The sequence below is a fragment of the Vanacampus margaritifer genome, chromosome 7 (assembly GCF_051991255.1).
Source record: "Vanacampus margaritifer isolate UIUO_Vmar chromosome 7, RoL_Vmar_1.0, whole genome shotgun sequence".
NCBI classification, from domain to species: Eukaryota; Metazoa; Chordata; class Actinopteri; order Syngnathiformes; family Syngnathidae; genus Vanacampus; species Vanacampus margaritifer.
Genome location: NC_135438.1, coordinates 5,012,175 through 5,028,200, shown reverse-complemented (window position 1 = coordinate 5,028,200; position 16,026 = coordinate 5,012,175). Strand labels below are relative to the sequence as shown.

The 16,026-nt window shown below is 40.1% G+C and overlaps 1 protein-coding gene across 8 annotated transcripts in view; it reads right to left on the bottom strand.

Moving 5' to 3' along the window:
* Positions 1 to 16,026, bottom strand: part of gab1 (GRB2-associated binding protein 1) — a 54,600-nt gene that overhangs the window by 33,650 nt on the left and 4,924 nt on the right. The window contains exon 1 of one of the 8 annotated variants that reach the window (XM_077570586.1): positions 5,993 to 6,181. The exons of the other annotated variants lie outside the window; for them this stretch is intronic. The gene's annotated coding sequence lies outside the window, so the exon portion shown is untranslated. Of the gene's footprint in view, positions 1 to 5,992; positions 6,182 to 16,026 lie in introns of those variants that run through there. 8 annotated transcript variants of the gene reach the window in all.

Here is a 16,026-nt window from a genome sequence, read left to right as displayed (position 1 = left end):
ATTGTGTCTATGTTAACCTAGAGTTTTTTTTTTTTCTTAGTGACATGGCTAGAGCTAGGATGAGGGTCAGGGCTAGGACTAAGGTGAGGGTTAGTACAAATGTTAGTCCTACTACACAGTGAATGTACAGGCAACAGAAAAGGGCTAAGTTTTTTTGCCTGACTGCCTAAATATTTAGAAATTCACAGCATCTATGAACTGACCCAGTGATTGTAAGGCTGTGGAAGTGCAGTAATTACACTTAGCATTTGTTTTTTCCTGAGAATGAAAAAAATAGGAAACTACTCGATTCCATGTAACACTGGCACTGACTAGTGTTAACCAGAAAGTAGGTGATCAGTGGTTTCTGTAGAAATAGCAGAGGCTGGGCTTAGACCGTCGTGAGACAGGTTAGTTTTACCCTACTGATGATGTGTTGCCGTGATAGTAATCCTGCTCAGTACGAGAGGAACCGCAGGTTCAGACATTTGGTGTATGTGCTTGGCTGAGGAGCCAATGGTGCGAGGCTACCATCTGCGGGACTATGACTGAACGCCTCTAAGTCAGAATCCCGCCCCGACGCGGCGATACCGTAGCGCCGCAGCCCTCCGGTTGGTCACGAGTAGGCGGCCCCTACCAGAGCCGTTCGATACCGGGCCGGGGTGCGCCCGGACGATGGGCGCACCCTCTCCGGCTTCACCACCGCATGTTTGTGGGGAGCTTGGTGCTAAATGACTTGCAGACGACCTGATTCTGGGTCGGGGCTGCCTCGCTGCGATCTATTGAAAGTCAGCCCTCGAGCCAAGTTTTTGAAAAAAATAAAAAATAAAATAAAATAAAAAAGAGAAAAAGAAGAGAAATAGCAGAGGTAATGTTACATTGCAAATGATTATTTCCAGGTCAGTTTGTGATGTTGTAGGCAGGCCACGCCATTGCCAGGTTTTAACTGGAAAAAAACACATAAAAACATCCACTATAATGACTGCCTCAGTGTCACAGCGAAGTCATTTTTGGCCACTTCCTCCATATTTAGCAAAATAGTCACAGTCAACACAGCCGCGTCAGCACTTTTCATTAGCGTCTTTGCCATTTGTAAATAAACTGCAAATGTAAGAACACTTGAGGTTTTCAGCAAAATATCCAGTTTTTAGTAGGAGAAACATGTTATTTGAGCTTGGTATGATCGCTATAACCTGTCAGCACATTTTCTATGACTAGACTGTGACTAAAGTCAGTTACTGGTCACACACTCGGTGTGGTGGAAAAAAAAAATAATATCAATAATAATAATAAATAAATAAAATAAACTCACGCTGGATTGTGGCAGGCTTACAATCAGCCCACCAATCAATAGCTTTTTACCCTACATGGTAAAAAACAGAAGGGTGAAAACAAGTACATGTTGTGTATCCATGATGGAGACTGTTAAAGGAGACATGCCTTTGTTTTCTCTCAATTTAAAACAGTTACCAGCCGTTTCCTGTGACACGTCTCCAAAGCTTATCCAGTTTTGGGGGTGGAGTACCGTCTCATGAAAATGACCCCACTCCCCGTACAGTGGCACCGATGGCGTTGTATGACTTTCATTACCATGACAACCGGAGGCTGAGCTAGGCAGTTGAACAAGGCAAGTGGCTACTGCTTGAGGATGCAGAATCCGGAGTTGGAGGGGAAAAAAATGTGAGTGCCCGTGGAGACAATTAAAGAAATCAATAAAAAGGTGTGTTTACTTAATTTTCTAAATTTACAGAGGCAGGCTTAAATATCAGCTTTACAGATGCCAGGTCTGTTCTGCAAACATCTACCTTGACAGTTGACACCGCTACTGTATTATTGCTGCACAATTCTGATATCAAACCATTTCTGAGATAAAAATTTTTTTCAAAGGGCACAAAAAATTTAGCCAACCGGTTAAACTTGTCATCGTTCATGCTGTCACCCAGTAACCCTCACGGAATTCTTAATCGATTATTATGCCCATTCCTACACACACACATCCTCTCTCAGAAATCCTGGTCACATGGCTAAACATTTAATACTTGATAGTTTCACACACACACACGCTACAGAAACATTGCGTTCCCCAGCATTAAGCGCTAAAAGGAATATAGCTATACTATAGCTCCTTTGTCTAACCAATGGGAATCACTGGTAAAAATCATTCCCAGACTGTATGAGCTTAATTACCATCACTCGCACAGTGAGCCCTATTCAATCGGCATACTCTAAGGTTGTTGTGTGCGTGCGTGCGTCTCGTCCCATCCTGTCGAACCACGAGACATGTTCCTCATTCCCGCCGTATCTCCCGTTTGTTGTTGCGTCTTCCCGTTAGAATGCCTTCCCACCACACCAGATGAGTTGCAACCTTGACATTTTTTTTTCTCTCTCTCTCGGCTGTACACACGGTGCAATCAATCTGCATGCGCGCGACTCTCGGCCTGGTGAAGTCAAATCGCCAGCCAAGTCGCATGCGCATGTCAAAGCTGCGTGGTTGGAATTCAACACATTCCTTTGGCCCCGGCAAGATTCCGCTTTTGGTGTGACCCGCTGACGAAATCAAGTCTTGTTCCAAAAGTGGAGTCTCGGGCCAAATGTGTGTGCAATTTGGTCAAATTCTAAAGCCAACATGAACACAAAGTCTTGTTTGCCATATTGATTTTATTTTATTTTTTTAAATCAGTATTAAGAAATCCAAATGCAATTTCTCTCATGGGATGAATAAAGTTTTTTGTTTTTTTTTATCTATCTATCCTTCCATCCAATCAAATCAAATGCAAACTGACTAACAATTTTAAGAAAAACAAAACTTCAACAATATGATAAGAAGGCGAGTAAAACCATAAAACCATAAAACCATATCTGTGCTTGAAGAACAAAAGAAAATGTAATTGCAAGTGAGCATCTAAAATACAGGGATGTGATTTGACCAAAGTGAAATTATCTGAAAATTTAGCCGGGGGTCTGGGGGCCGCTGGCACCCAGCTAGGTCCAGGGTGAAGCCCCCCGGAGCTCATGGGTTGTCCGTGTTTTTAAGTACTTTCAATGCACTCACATGACAAAGAAATAGACAAAACAACAGCATAAATTTTCAATGTATATTGAACTATCCCATATAAAATGGCAGTTTTAGTCAACTCAAAATCAGTCACATTCAAAAACATTGGACTGCCTTTGCTTTTAAAAACTATCACTGAGAATATCATCATATCTAACTAATGTGATTACTAAGTTAACACATAAATAATGTTCAAGAGTTCAAATTTCATGAACAAATAATTGTATCATGACCAAATGAAAAGTAACTCATATTAGAGCATACCACAAATGTCTTTGTTATAGCAGAAGATGTTATCTGTCAGAGTCATGTGCATACACAATGAACTACTACTACTACTATAAATAAAAAAAATAAAAATAAAAATAAAAAATAAAAAATCTGAATTTTTTTTTTTGGGGGGAGATAAAAAAAAGCGGAATTCCGCGAATTAGCGGAAAAATCACATCCCTGAAAATACAAGTGTCAAATTCAAGGCCAAGGTCCAGTTCCAGCCAACTGTACATGCCCAATAGAACGCATCTATTTACTATTCTTTGCCAAATGGCTTTGATTTTTACATTTTGGCAGAAAATCAGTGCCAAAATAGCATTTTTTCTTCTTTTTTAACAGGGCATTTTTCCCCCCCACTAACTAGCTTATTAACATAAATTTCACAGTATTTGTGTTTTTTTTTATATACATTAGAGCGGAACGATTCATTTGCAATGTAATTGCAAGTTGACAAAATGCGATGCGCTAACCGTAAGGCTGAAATTTGCCTGGTCATTGGGAACGCAGCGGAGGAGAGCACACAAGTTCAGAGCAGGCAGAGACGTCAGCACTGTCATGAAAGCCTGCTGGCTTGAGGTGCGCGGAATTTTCAGTGGCTTTACGTCTCATGAGACCTTGAAGTGAGTTTTATCTTTATTTAAAAAATAAATACATAAAAAACAAAATAAACAAAAATAATAATTATCACTTGTGCATTTTGTGACATTCCAGCCGCCATCGTATTTTGTTGTGTGTGGCAGTATGGCGGATAATGTGCTGACAGACCTGTCATGTAAAAACCACCACGGCTGGCTGATGTGTGCGGCACATGCTAAATAGATTGACTTTGATTGACATGTCTGATATTTGTAAATGCGCCGTGACGCACGCTCACACACGACGAGCGGTGGGCGACCAACCAAAACACAACCTGCGGTCAAATGATTTGAAAGTGGAAGTGCCCTGCTAAGTTGTCAGTGGTCACGTATTAAGAGGATAATGACGTCTGTACAGGTAACTGGCATTAGGTTGCGTCGTCCGATTTCATGGATGAAATTGAAGACAGTTGGGATTATTGTTGTAATCTGATCACGCAGCAACAATATCCGGTGGCTGTTGTTGCTGACAATAAGTAGTTTATATCTAGTGGTGAAAACTAGCTCATGAACGGAGTGGCATCCATCCATGTCTCACAGACTCACACCATTTGAAAAGGAAAGGTCAGAGGGCGTGAGCTGAACCAACAGGTGAACAGGTCTTAAATGAGCCGCGTGAACAACTGCGCAACGACCATTCCCACTTTGAACTACTAATTTGAGAACAGGCCAGGACCATTGATATTCATAAACAACAATGATAAACTGATAAGCACTAATCTACTTTCTCATATCAAACAAAACAAAACTCGTGGCCCGATCTTGATGTTTATTAGCGCAATGTGATGACATCTAACGGAAAATGTTGCCTTTAAGAAAGCTACCGGCAGGCAAACCCATCACAACTGAATTATGTGTCACTGCTACATGTATAGTGATAGATATTGTAACATTTTTAATACTTCATTTTATTTTATTAACCATTGTTACACATTATTAACAATTTAATTCTTTATATTAACCTTGTCGAAATGTTTTGTGTCCTGTGCAGAGCAGATGGTGTTGACTTCGTATAGGCTGACCTTAAGCTGGGACATACTATTTAGTCTAAAAAAGTTCCTTCTCAGCGCTTTGTGCGAAAACACATTTGGTCCTTGAGAACAGAATCTGTTTTGAACACCCACACCTGACTCTGTTTTCGCCATCGCTCACGGAAAAGTACCAGAGAGTATGTTTTGTCTACAAATGAAAGAGAGGAGGTCTTTTTAACTATAAGAGACCGTTGTGCACGCGGAAGAGCTACATTTGACGCTCTGAATCCCACCTGTTTAAGTGATGATTAGAGGCAGTTATTTGTCCAGAGATTCTCTGTTTTTGATTAAATCATTTTTGCAAAAGGTGTATTTTTCTTACATTAAATCTATCTTCATTTTTGGAACACGCAAAGAGGACAAAATTCTAGATTCCTCTTCAAAATGGTGACCCCCGACGTAGCGACATTTTACAACCGGGCGTTCAAAGACGGGCAGAATTCCCCGGCCACATATTAATTACGGTAAGTGGACACTTTATCCACGTTTTAGGAATTCTGTCTGTTTCAGAACGCTGCGGCTGATAAATTAGTCTTATCCGCCTATTAACAAATACAAAAAATTTGAGATATATGTATGTTCCAAAAGTAATCATGATCCAGATTCTGATAGATTCTGACTATGAGTTTATCAATTTGTCACGCTATAAAAGTCCATTTTACAAAAAAAATACCCTGATCTCGGATTCTGGATAAGGAAGGATCCAGATTATATTAAAAAAAAAATCGTATCACCCAATCAAAGTACCCACAAAATATGACTATAAAAACTATTATGCTTTTTTGGGGGCTTTTAATTCAACATCTCTGCAATCTAAAACCTAAAAAATATTGTCCATGTGCAAAAGTGTGCATCATTCTTTGCAAAAGCAGAATATATAAATAAAAAAGTATTGTCTTTGAACTACGGCTCAACCTGTGCATGCAAACTGCTGTTGAAACTGACCTGTCAAACTGAACCCTCGACAAAACCATTTAAAAAGAGGTGTTCACTCTGTACAAGTAACACAGACGACCAACCTTAAATTTAGTGCTTGGATCTGAGCAACTTCCTTTGCTGTTTATCCAACTTTGCCAAAAGACCAATGCCGGGAAATCCACAGGTTTGTAAAGAGACACCAGTGATCCAAAACCAAGTGCCAGGGAAGGTTTAAAACCAAGGACGTTTTTTTGGACGAGCAAAGCAGGTCCGCCAGCGTCTCAGCTTCCAATCAGGTTGCAAATGAATACTGTGTGGGAGGCGGAGTCTTGACTGTGTCCCTGTCTTTCCCAGCATGCGTGTGTGTGTGTGTTTATATGCGTGTGTACAGTCCAAATGCGTGCGGGTTTAACCACGTCCACTGGCTTGGGGCCAGGCCAAAGATATCATGGAGCACCATAGTAACTCTAATGCAATAAGAGGGACAGTAGCCACAACAGGACCAGTGACCACTAATAGATCCACCTTGAGGGGGATTCCGAAAACAAAAGCGTGATTTTCTGCCCGAGTCCTGGTTACAGATGACAGATTTTGCCCTCTGAAATCTGCTTGGGGAAACAACATTGGCCAAAAATTAGTGTTGTTTCGATACCGTTTTTACCCAGATTTGCCGTATCGGCCGATGTCGATACCATACCTAAGTTTTTTTTTCTCAACATGAAAAAGCTGTCCTGCCATTGGTTCAAAGCATTCAAGGGCCAATAGGATATCTTAGCTCGGCATGCAGTGAACGTGTCACACAACAGTGAATTTCGTGCATGAGCAAGACACAAGATCCAAAGTCCTATATTAGCATCAGAATTAATGGTATCGGCATGTTACTTGTTAGTACTCAATGCCGATACCACTGTTTTAATGCAGTATCGGTATCGGAACAACACTACCAACAACGGTTAAACAGGGATGTGATTTGACCAAAGTGAAATTATCTGAAAATTTAGCTGGGGGTCTGGGGGCCGCTGGCCCAGAGCTCATGGGTTTTCCGTGTTTTTAAGTACTTTCAATGCACTCACATGACAAAGAAATAGACAAAACAACAGCATAAATTTTCAATGTATATTGAACTATCCCATATAAAATGGCAGTTTTAGTCAACTCAAAATCAGTCACATTCAAAAACATTGGACTGCCTTTGCTTTTAAAAACTATCACTGAGAATATCATCATATCTAACTAATGTGATTACTAAGTTAACACATAAATAATGTTGAAGAGTTCAAATTTCATGAACAAATAATTGTATCATGACCAAATGAAAAGTAACTCATATTAGAGCATACCACAAATGTCTTTGTTATAGCAGAAGATGTTATCTGTCGGAGTCATGTGCATACACAATGAACTAATAATAATAAAAAAAAATAAAAATAAAAACGGATTTTTTTTTTTGGGGGGGAGATAAAAAAAAGCGGAATTCCGCGAATTAGCGGAAAAATCACATCCCTGGTTAAATCGTTTTCATTTCCGATGCTGTGAGGGTGAACACGATGATCGTCACGCAGAACATAACGAAAAAGATGATGCTGAGCGTGACACTTCTTACAGTATGAAAGCAGTTGAAATGGTAAAATATATAAAATGTTGATTGTTCTTATCAGTTACAGTAAAAGTGTTGGAATGATTCACTTGATGGCTAATAATGCTGAAGAAAGACTTCAGGGACTTAAGCTCAGGGAATGAGAAAAAAAACTCAAGTCCACACTATTTAATTAATGACTAAATATTCAAAATCTTTGGTGGCAAATGGGAGACTAACTTCATTATAGCAGAAGATTTTAAGAGATTCAAAAAGCAGGCCAAAGGGGCCTACAATACATAACTCATCTATTTCCAGGAAGCACGTGCTCGTTGATGAATAAAGCAAACCGTAGTTGCAAGAATTGACGTGAATTGCACAACGTATTGACTAATTAACTAATTGCCACCGTGAGCCTGTCAGCGCAGCCAGCAGTGGCTAATATGCATTTTACGAAGCAGGGGGGGAAACTAAGCCCTACGGTACTGGCGGAAATCACTTTAGGAGCAAAAATGAACATTAAAAGAATATGCCAGATTGAGCAGGGCTTGTGCAAACACTGAGAAATGTCATTGTCATGTTGTCAAAGGCATATTGCAATTATTTTTTTTTTCGTTTTCAACCTAATAATAATTAGTTAGTATAATAATTAATATAATAATATATTAATAATTATATATTATATATATATTATAATTAATAATAATAATATTTTATATATCAGGAACAAAGATTGTTACACTTACAGACGTTAACAAGTTAGCGGTCGTTCGGTGATTTTCGTAGCAATCAAAGTAAAAAAAAATAAGAATAATTAATCACAATGTTTTTCCTCATTCATTTCAATTTAGTTGATTTCAGATTCATATCAAATTTGTATCCGCATTTAGAAAAAAAACTAACTGTTGTTTGTCATTGCACAGCCATGACACATATTAGAACGGTGTCATTTGAGAGTAAACAATTGTGCCACTTGAACTACACAGTGTAAAAGCACCCGACACAATTAGCTATAACGACAACAAACAATACGTCCAAAAAACGTAATTAGCCACTGCCACCATTTCTGTCCGTCTGACTCACAGCAAACTGGGAAATTACGCAAGTTGGTGGCGATATTTCACATGGGATCTCCAGGCTGACCATCCTTCAATCGAACCCAGACGCTGCTCTGGCTCGACAAACACGCGCACATGTTGGCCAACACACAACGGGTGTGTGTGGTGTGTGTGTCTGTGTGTGTGTGTGGGGGGGGGGGGGTGCGTGTAGTGGGTTGCGCAAGCCTAACAGTAGTGGGCTATATTAGGGGCTGCAGACACGGCGGCGAGGGTCAGATCTCACAGTGCCACATAGTTAGAGAGCCAGCTGTATTTGTGCGCAAGTGTTTGTGTAACGACAGCTGAACGGTTACTATACGGCGAGGCATGGTGAGCGAGTGGTGAGCGCGTCTGCCTCGCACTTCTGAGGTTCCAGGTTTGAATCAGAGCTCCTGCTTTTTTTCCTGTGTGGAGATTGCATGTTCCTATAAAATAATGCGAGTTATATATATATATATATATATATATATATATATATATATATATATATATATATATATATATATATATATATATATATATATATATATATATATATATATATATATATATATATATATATATATATATATATGTGTATATATATTTAAAAAAAAAAAAAAAATTATTAAATTTTTTTAATTTATTTGTTTGTTTGTTTTTAAAAAAAGGAGAGCAATGATGATGTCAAATCGAATGAACAATACTGAGCTCTCCTGAGGAAAAGAAAAATAATAAAAAAATAAAAAAAATAAAATAAAAAATAATAATAATAAAAAAATAAAAAAATAAATAAAAGAATGCGAGTTGAGTTTTTGGAAATTCAGCCTTATGCAAACAGTTGAGTCCACATAGTTTTCTTTTTCTGGAAGAATTCTAAACTTGTAGCATTTATTGTGTCTATGTTAACCTAGAGTTTTTTTTTTGTTTTTTTTTTATTCTTACAGCATGTGACAAACGGACAAAGTGAAAACACCTGCCCAGTGAAGCAGGGTACTCTCATATTTCTCTGCGGAGGAGGCCGACCACGCGAGCATTGTGTGGCAGTCTCCTCCTGTCCTAGAAATTGGCAACCGCTACAAAGATTACACAAAAGGAGTTTTCGGGTCGCACGGAAAAGCACAACCAAAATCTTAGAATTTCAATAGTCAAGTTTTCAAGACAAAAAAAAAAAGGGATACTTGTGACAAAAATCATTTATGTGAACAGAATGCTATAAAAGGAGTGGCTTTTTAACCCTTGGCGAGGGTCTGCATTCTAGCCAGCAACATTCTAGTTTTATTGTTACAGATCTTGTTTGATAATCTGGCTAGGAAGTTTTGGATCAGTAGAGTAATCAATTCATTCATTCAGTTCAGTTGACATCTGTTATGTTTGGTTGGGCTCTCGGTTTTGGGACTGGTCGACCAATCTTATTATTATTATTATTATTCTGGCTTCATTTTGTGACAGATCACTTCTTAAAGATGATTTGTAAACATTTTGGCCCACAACATATCGGCAGGCTAATCAATTCATCGGTGATTGGCTTCATCCATGACACAGGCACAGAGCATTCACCTAGAGATTATCCAAGCAAATATCAACAGATTAATTTCATTTTCCTCATTGTCCATTCAGGAAATGTAGTCAAATGATGATTTGCATTTTTTCTTGTGTTTTCTACCTAATTTTCCTCAATCAATGGAAATCCATTTTCGCACGACCGTCGCTAATGGACAGGCAGCAAAAGCAGCATAAAGAGTGTAAAACCCCTCCCTCCTCCTCCTCCTCCTCCTCTCCCCTTGACCCACCATCTGGTAGCCATCAGCATCTCACACAGGAAGGGGCGGCCGAGCCTCGCCGGGGCGCCAGGGAGCGGCTCTTCTATCCCTCCCGCTGCAGAAACAACAATCACACGTTTGCATTGCATTGCAGGGCAAGTCGATCCTGACACTGCTTGCAAAAGCCTTCATTTTTTTACGCCTTTTGTCCATGTCGCTGTTCTCTACAAGTGCCAGTAGAGAGTATCAGAGACAGCCAAGGGTATTCTGTGATGCCAGGACAGTAGTGTGAAGTTTAACACCTGGCACTTCTCCCCCCCTTTGTTATGGCAATTGATGCATTTCATGTCACACCAGATGCGGCTGCAGAAGAAATCAACCTGCTATTTTCCACACTTGGAGGTAAAATCACAGACTGTAACAGAGGCGTGTAAAAGTCTTAGTCCGTGATGCCAGGACGGGGTTTTAAGCTTAATACTTGACAACGACTTCTCCCGCCCTGTCATAGAAAATGTTGACCGCCACACCAGTATCTATCGAAACTCAAACACAATCTGCTTCTTCCTCAGGTCATTGAATCGGTGGAGGCTGGTTGGTGTCTGTGGATCTCACTCTGCTTCGTCTGTCCTTCCTTCCTTTCCTCAGTCTCTCCTTTGGTCTCTTGAGGTCCCCCTGATTTGTTGGAATTTACTGTAGATGTTTCTGGGGTTGGTGAAGGACTCTGGTTGGTGGCCCGGTGGGTGGTGTCTGGTCGGTGCTGGATTTCACTTTCCTTTCTTTGGTCCTTCCTCGGGTCTCCTGACGGCCTCACGACTCTGGCTAGAAGTGTTCGGTTTAGGTGAACGGTATGGGATTTTGTAATAGGTTTTAGGTGAACTAATGAATACACACACACACACATACAAAATAAAATTTAAAAAAATGTATAAAATAAAAAATAAAATAAAAAAGAGAGAGCAATGATGATGACATGTCAAATCGGTAAAATTACCGAATGAACAATACTGAGCTCTCCAAAAAAAGAAGAAAAAAAAATAACATGTTGACAACTTTATAAATCCCACCAAACGCTGGTATTGACGTCAATCTGGCAATTATCTGTTTCGGCCAATTGTTGCTGTCCAAAAAGTATTTTGCTGACGCGATTGCTGACCACTAAGTAACCATGCAGTTTTAAGTCTTCCGATGTAGTACCAGACCCATAACCGTAGCACATAAGGGTATTCCGTGATGCGGGATTTCCTCTCCTGTCCTACTATTGTAATTCTCCATTTATTTTTGCGCTAGTTGCTTGTACTGACTTCTGAGGTAGTATCAGAGGCATTTAAGGGTATCTGCAATGCTGTGAAGGGGGTGGGACGTTAAACACCTGAGATTCTTCTCTGGGCCGGTTATAGCAATTGTGTCTATCCAACAGGTCATTTTGCTGAGGCCGACCAGGCAGTTTTCTTCCTTCTGAGGTCATATCAGAGCAATGGCAGAGAGGTATGTAAGGGTGTTATTTCATGATGGAACACCTGCAACTCACTCCTCCCATCATGCTGCAACAATTGTTGCTGTCTGACAAAATGCTTCTTTCAAACAAGATGACGATGCTAAACAGGCGACTTTCTGCCTTTAGCATGAGGGTCATAATCGGAACAGAGGCATGTAAGGGTATTATCCCGTGATGCCAGGACACGGGTGTGAAGTTTAACATGCGAGATTCTCTTTTCTCACCATTTTATGGCAATTGTCGCCGTCTCGCAGGCGTTTGCGTGAGAGTATCAGAGCCGTAACAAACGTATGTTTGGGTATTATTCCATGATGCCAGGATAGGGATGAACAAAATTCACTTCTGATGCCATGTAACGTCAATCTCCATCCAACAAGTATTCCATAAATCAAACCAGACACTGGCACCGAAGTCATCTAAAAAAAATCTCATTGCAGGATGCCGTGTGTCGATGTGAAAATGTTGCGACAATATTCTACTTTTTTCCGGTTCTGTATAAAAAAAAGGCACAGGCTGTTACGGCAGTGATGCGGCAATTGTGCAGGATCTGTGAGTAAAAGAGGCTACAGTCTTCAACGAGCAGGATCGGAGCACAGAACAGGCTCACATTCCTTGCCGCCGCCGCCTGCCAAGAGGCGCTGGGAACCGGGTATGAGAAAAGAAAAAAAAGAGAACAGAGAGCTGCTCTCTGCGGAGGCCGGCTCGTGGTGTTGCTTGGGAGGCCGCGTCATATTTTTCTCATCCCTTTCTCTCCATCCTCGACGTCCGGGACGGCACAGATATTCATAGCCATTGTGGCGCGGCACATGTATTGAGCTGAAGGAGTTTCCTCTGCTCTTTACAAGCACTTGGGGAATGCACATCATCATATATTTGGCCCGACTTCACTGAGTCTATTTTTTCCCACACTGGCCAATCTGATAGAATATTTATTTAAGTAAAAAAATAAACCAGTGCTGCCTTTTTTTTTTTTCTGGTGAGTATTCTGGACTGGCTACTGAGCTTCACCAGAAACAAATATCCCTTAAGCCAAACAGCTTTTGCTCTGGAAACCTCTGTAATGAACAGCTTTACAGATACTACTCATGCTTTGCAGTTTTCATAATGCACATGGTCATATATTTCCTAAAATGTGATATTTGTCACATTTTTTCCATCTCAATGTTCTTCATAAACAGAAATAGTGAGAAGTCAGTCAACCTTGTAAATGTCTGATTTGGGAGGTAGTATCAGTGGCGTAACCGTTTTCGTTGAAGCCAGGCCCGGATTGCAATGTTGACCACCTGGCACGCCACAACCTGATACTCAGTTCTCCCACACTGCTACGGTAATTGCCACTGCCCGTAAAGTATTTCAAATGTCATATGATTTCCGCCTTCTGAGACTGTATCAGATGTGTAACAAAGCAAGCAACGCAAAGGGTACTATTGCCGTGATGCCAAAAGTGTGGTGTGAAAGTTAACACCTGTTAAGGCAATTGTCACTTCGGAACACAGTATTGTATAAATGACACCAGATAATGCATGCATGATTTTTCAGCCTGCGGGGTTGTTTCACAGCCACAACAGAGATATGTAAGGACACTCTTTGGTGCTAGGAATATGTGTGAAGTTGACGATGACTGCCATTTTCTGCCTTCTTTTTTTTTTTTCTCCCTTTTTTTTTCTAGGAGAGCTCAGTATTGTTCATTCGATTTGACATCATCATTGCTCTCCTTTTTTTTAAAAAAAATAAAAATAAATAAATAAATAAATATTTTTTTTTTCTCTTTTTTTTTTTAAATATATATATATATTTTTTTTTTTGTATGTGGGTGAGCATGTGCGTGCGTGCATGCGTGTGCATTCATCAGTTCACCTAAAGCCCATTAAAAAAAAATCCCATACTAATAATATAATATAATATAATAATAAATTGCCAAATGCAGAAATATCAATGTAAGTTATCACGATGTAGTGGCTCTCGCTAACAGACAGAATTAAGTAACCAGAATTAGGTTAAAAAAAATTCTATATACGTAGACCATGTTTCTATAAATTTTGAGATTTGCTTTTTATTTGAGGCAGATATTTTTTCCATTAAAATGTGATTTATGAGGAGGTTAGACCATTGGTCGATATTCAGAGCTTGTTTATTTTTCCAGTTAACAAGAATTGTTTTTTTTTAGCGATAGTAAGGGCTACAAGTGTAGATTGAAATTGTTTCCATTTTCTGCCTTCTGACATAGTAGCAGAGCAGTAACAGAGGTGTGTTATGGTTTTATGTTATGGTAAACATCAGCTTTACAAATACCATGCAGGCACTGCAGTGCATGGTTTTTTCTTGATAATGACGTCTATCGCCCCCCAGCCATTTCCCAACTTCTGCCTGTGTCACTGTTCTGTACAAATGGCACTGGCATGTAACAGGGATGTCGTCAAACCAGCGTTGGATGCCGTATCAGAGCCGAAACTCACGTGCGGATAAGGATATTTTGTGAGACCAGGACAGGGATTGAACACTTGGCAGTCATTTCTCCCACCCTGCCATGGCAACTGCGTAAAGTATTTTAAGAACTCACTTCTCCAGAAGCAATTGTTGCTGCCCGACAAGTGCCAAACACTCCCTCCTCCCACCCTGCTATGCCAATTGTCGACAAGTATTTATATGTCACACCAGATGCTGGTGGCGTAGTCAACACACCAATTTACCGTGTCTGGAGACCGCAAAGGCAAAACAAACACCTGATTCTCTGTTACGTGTTCTGTTTGTCATATTGCTGGAAACGCGGACCCATGTAACTGATACGCCGGTGTACACCGCCATGGGTTCTACACCCAAAAGTGGGTGGCTAAGGATAACAATTGTAGCAGCGTCGCTATGAATATTTCATGGCTATTTGTTTGTAATGGACATTCAATTATTAATGGCCGGCGCGATCCATTTAACAGACGTCAAATGGAGGCGTTGCGGTGGCGACGCGGCCTGTCCGCCAGCTCGTCGTCTTTGCTAGGCTAAGGGAGAGGCTAGCGCCGTGTAGTTGCATCCTGTTGGGCCAGCTTGTTTGTCTCATGTAGCATTTGGAGAGGGGGTCCTGAGGAGGAGGGGGAGGGTGGGGTGGGGGTTACAACAGAAAGTGCCTGTTTGTTCTGTGTTCCACTTGCTAAGCAGATTTAATGAATCCGCCGCTTAATCTAGAGCCTTTTGTTTTCTTTGCGCCGCACTTGCTACGTCGCTATTCCATGGTGGACAACTGTTTCCCAACATATGTTAGGCGTAAGTCTTGAAGAGGCGGGTCTGATAGTTCCCTCCTTCCAAACATACCCCGCAGCCTAACCAAAAAGTAAACTCTTAAGTGGAAACATGCCAACATACTAGAAGGAGTATAAAGACCTGCGCAGTCAGACACAAAAATGGCAAATCAGGTATGATGACTGAATGTCTGTAATGAGAATGACAATACATGTGATAAACTGTTCCCCATTCAAAATTGAAATGATGGCGATATTTTTAATGAAAAACTTACTTACAGTATGTACTCCTGCTTGTACGGTTAACTTAAACGTGTGTCGTAAACAAATGAAAACAGCATCTCCATTGGCCTGTAGAAGTGTCTATCTAAACACATGCATCCTCTTTAAACCACACCTTATTCATCCGCTTTTCTGTTATTCATCCGCTTTTCTCTGAAAACTATCCAAGACTTTAACATAAAAGCCAATCGCCCTTTTTTTTCTTATAATCAACCCACGTTCCGGTAACCTTGCATTCCCATAAGGAACTTCATGTTTTAAGGATATGAAATGAAAGATATTGATGTCAAATTTCAATGTGGCTTTGTAAAGTGTTCCTGAGTTGTCACTAGCTGTTTGGAAATAGACAATCTTAACTCTTTGACTGCCAAAAACGTTAAATAACGTTTAGTAAAATCCTATGGAGGAGTGCCAAAGACGCTAAAAGACGTTTTTTTCAAAACAGAGGTGAAACTAACCATTTTCTATTGTTGATTACTCAAAAACGGAATAAGGTAGAAACAAACTTTTTTTCTGATGAAAGATGACAGTCCAATCTTTCATTTGGTAGTATGTGTGTTTCCATAGTCCAAACACATCATTTTCTGTGGACCTTGAAAGATCAGTCAAAATGCTTAAAATCGGCTGGCACCCACGACATCCCTTTTCTGAAAACGTCTGGCAGTCAAAGAGTTAAAATAAAAAAAATAAAAAACAAAAACAAAAAAACGTGT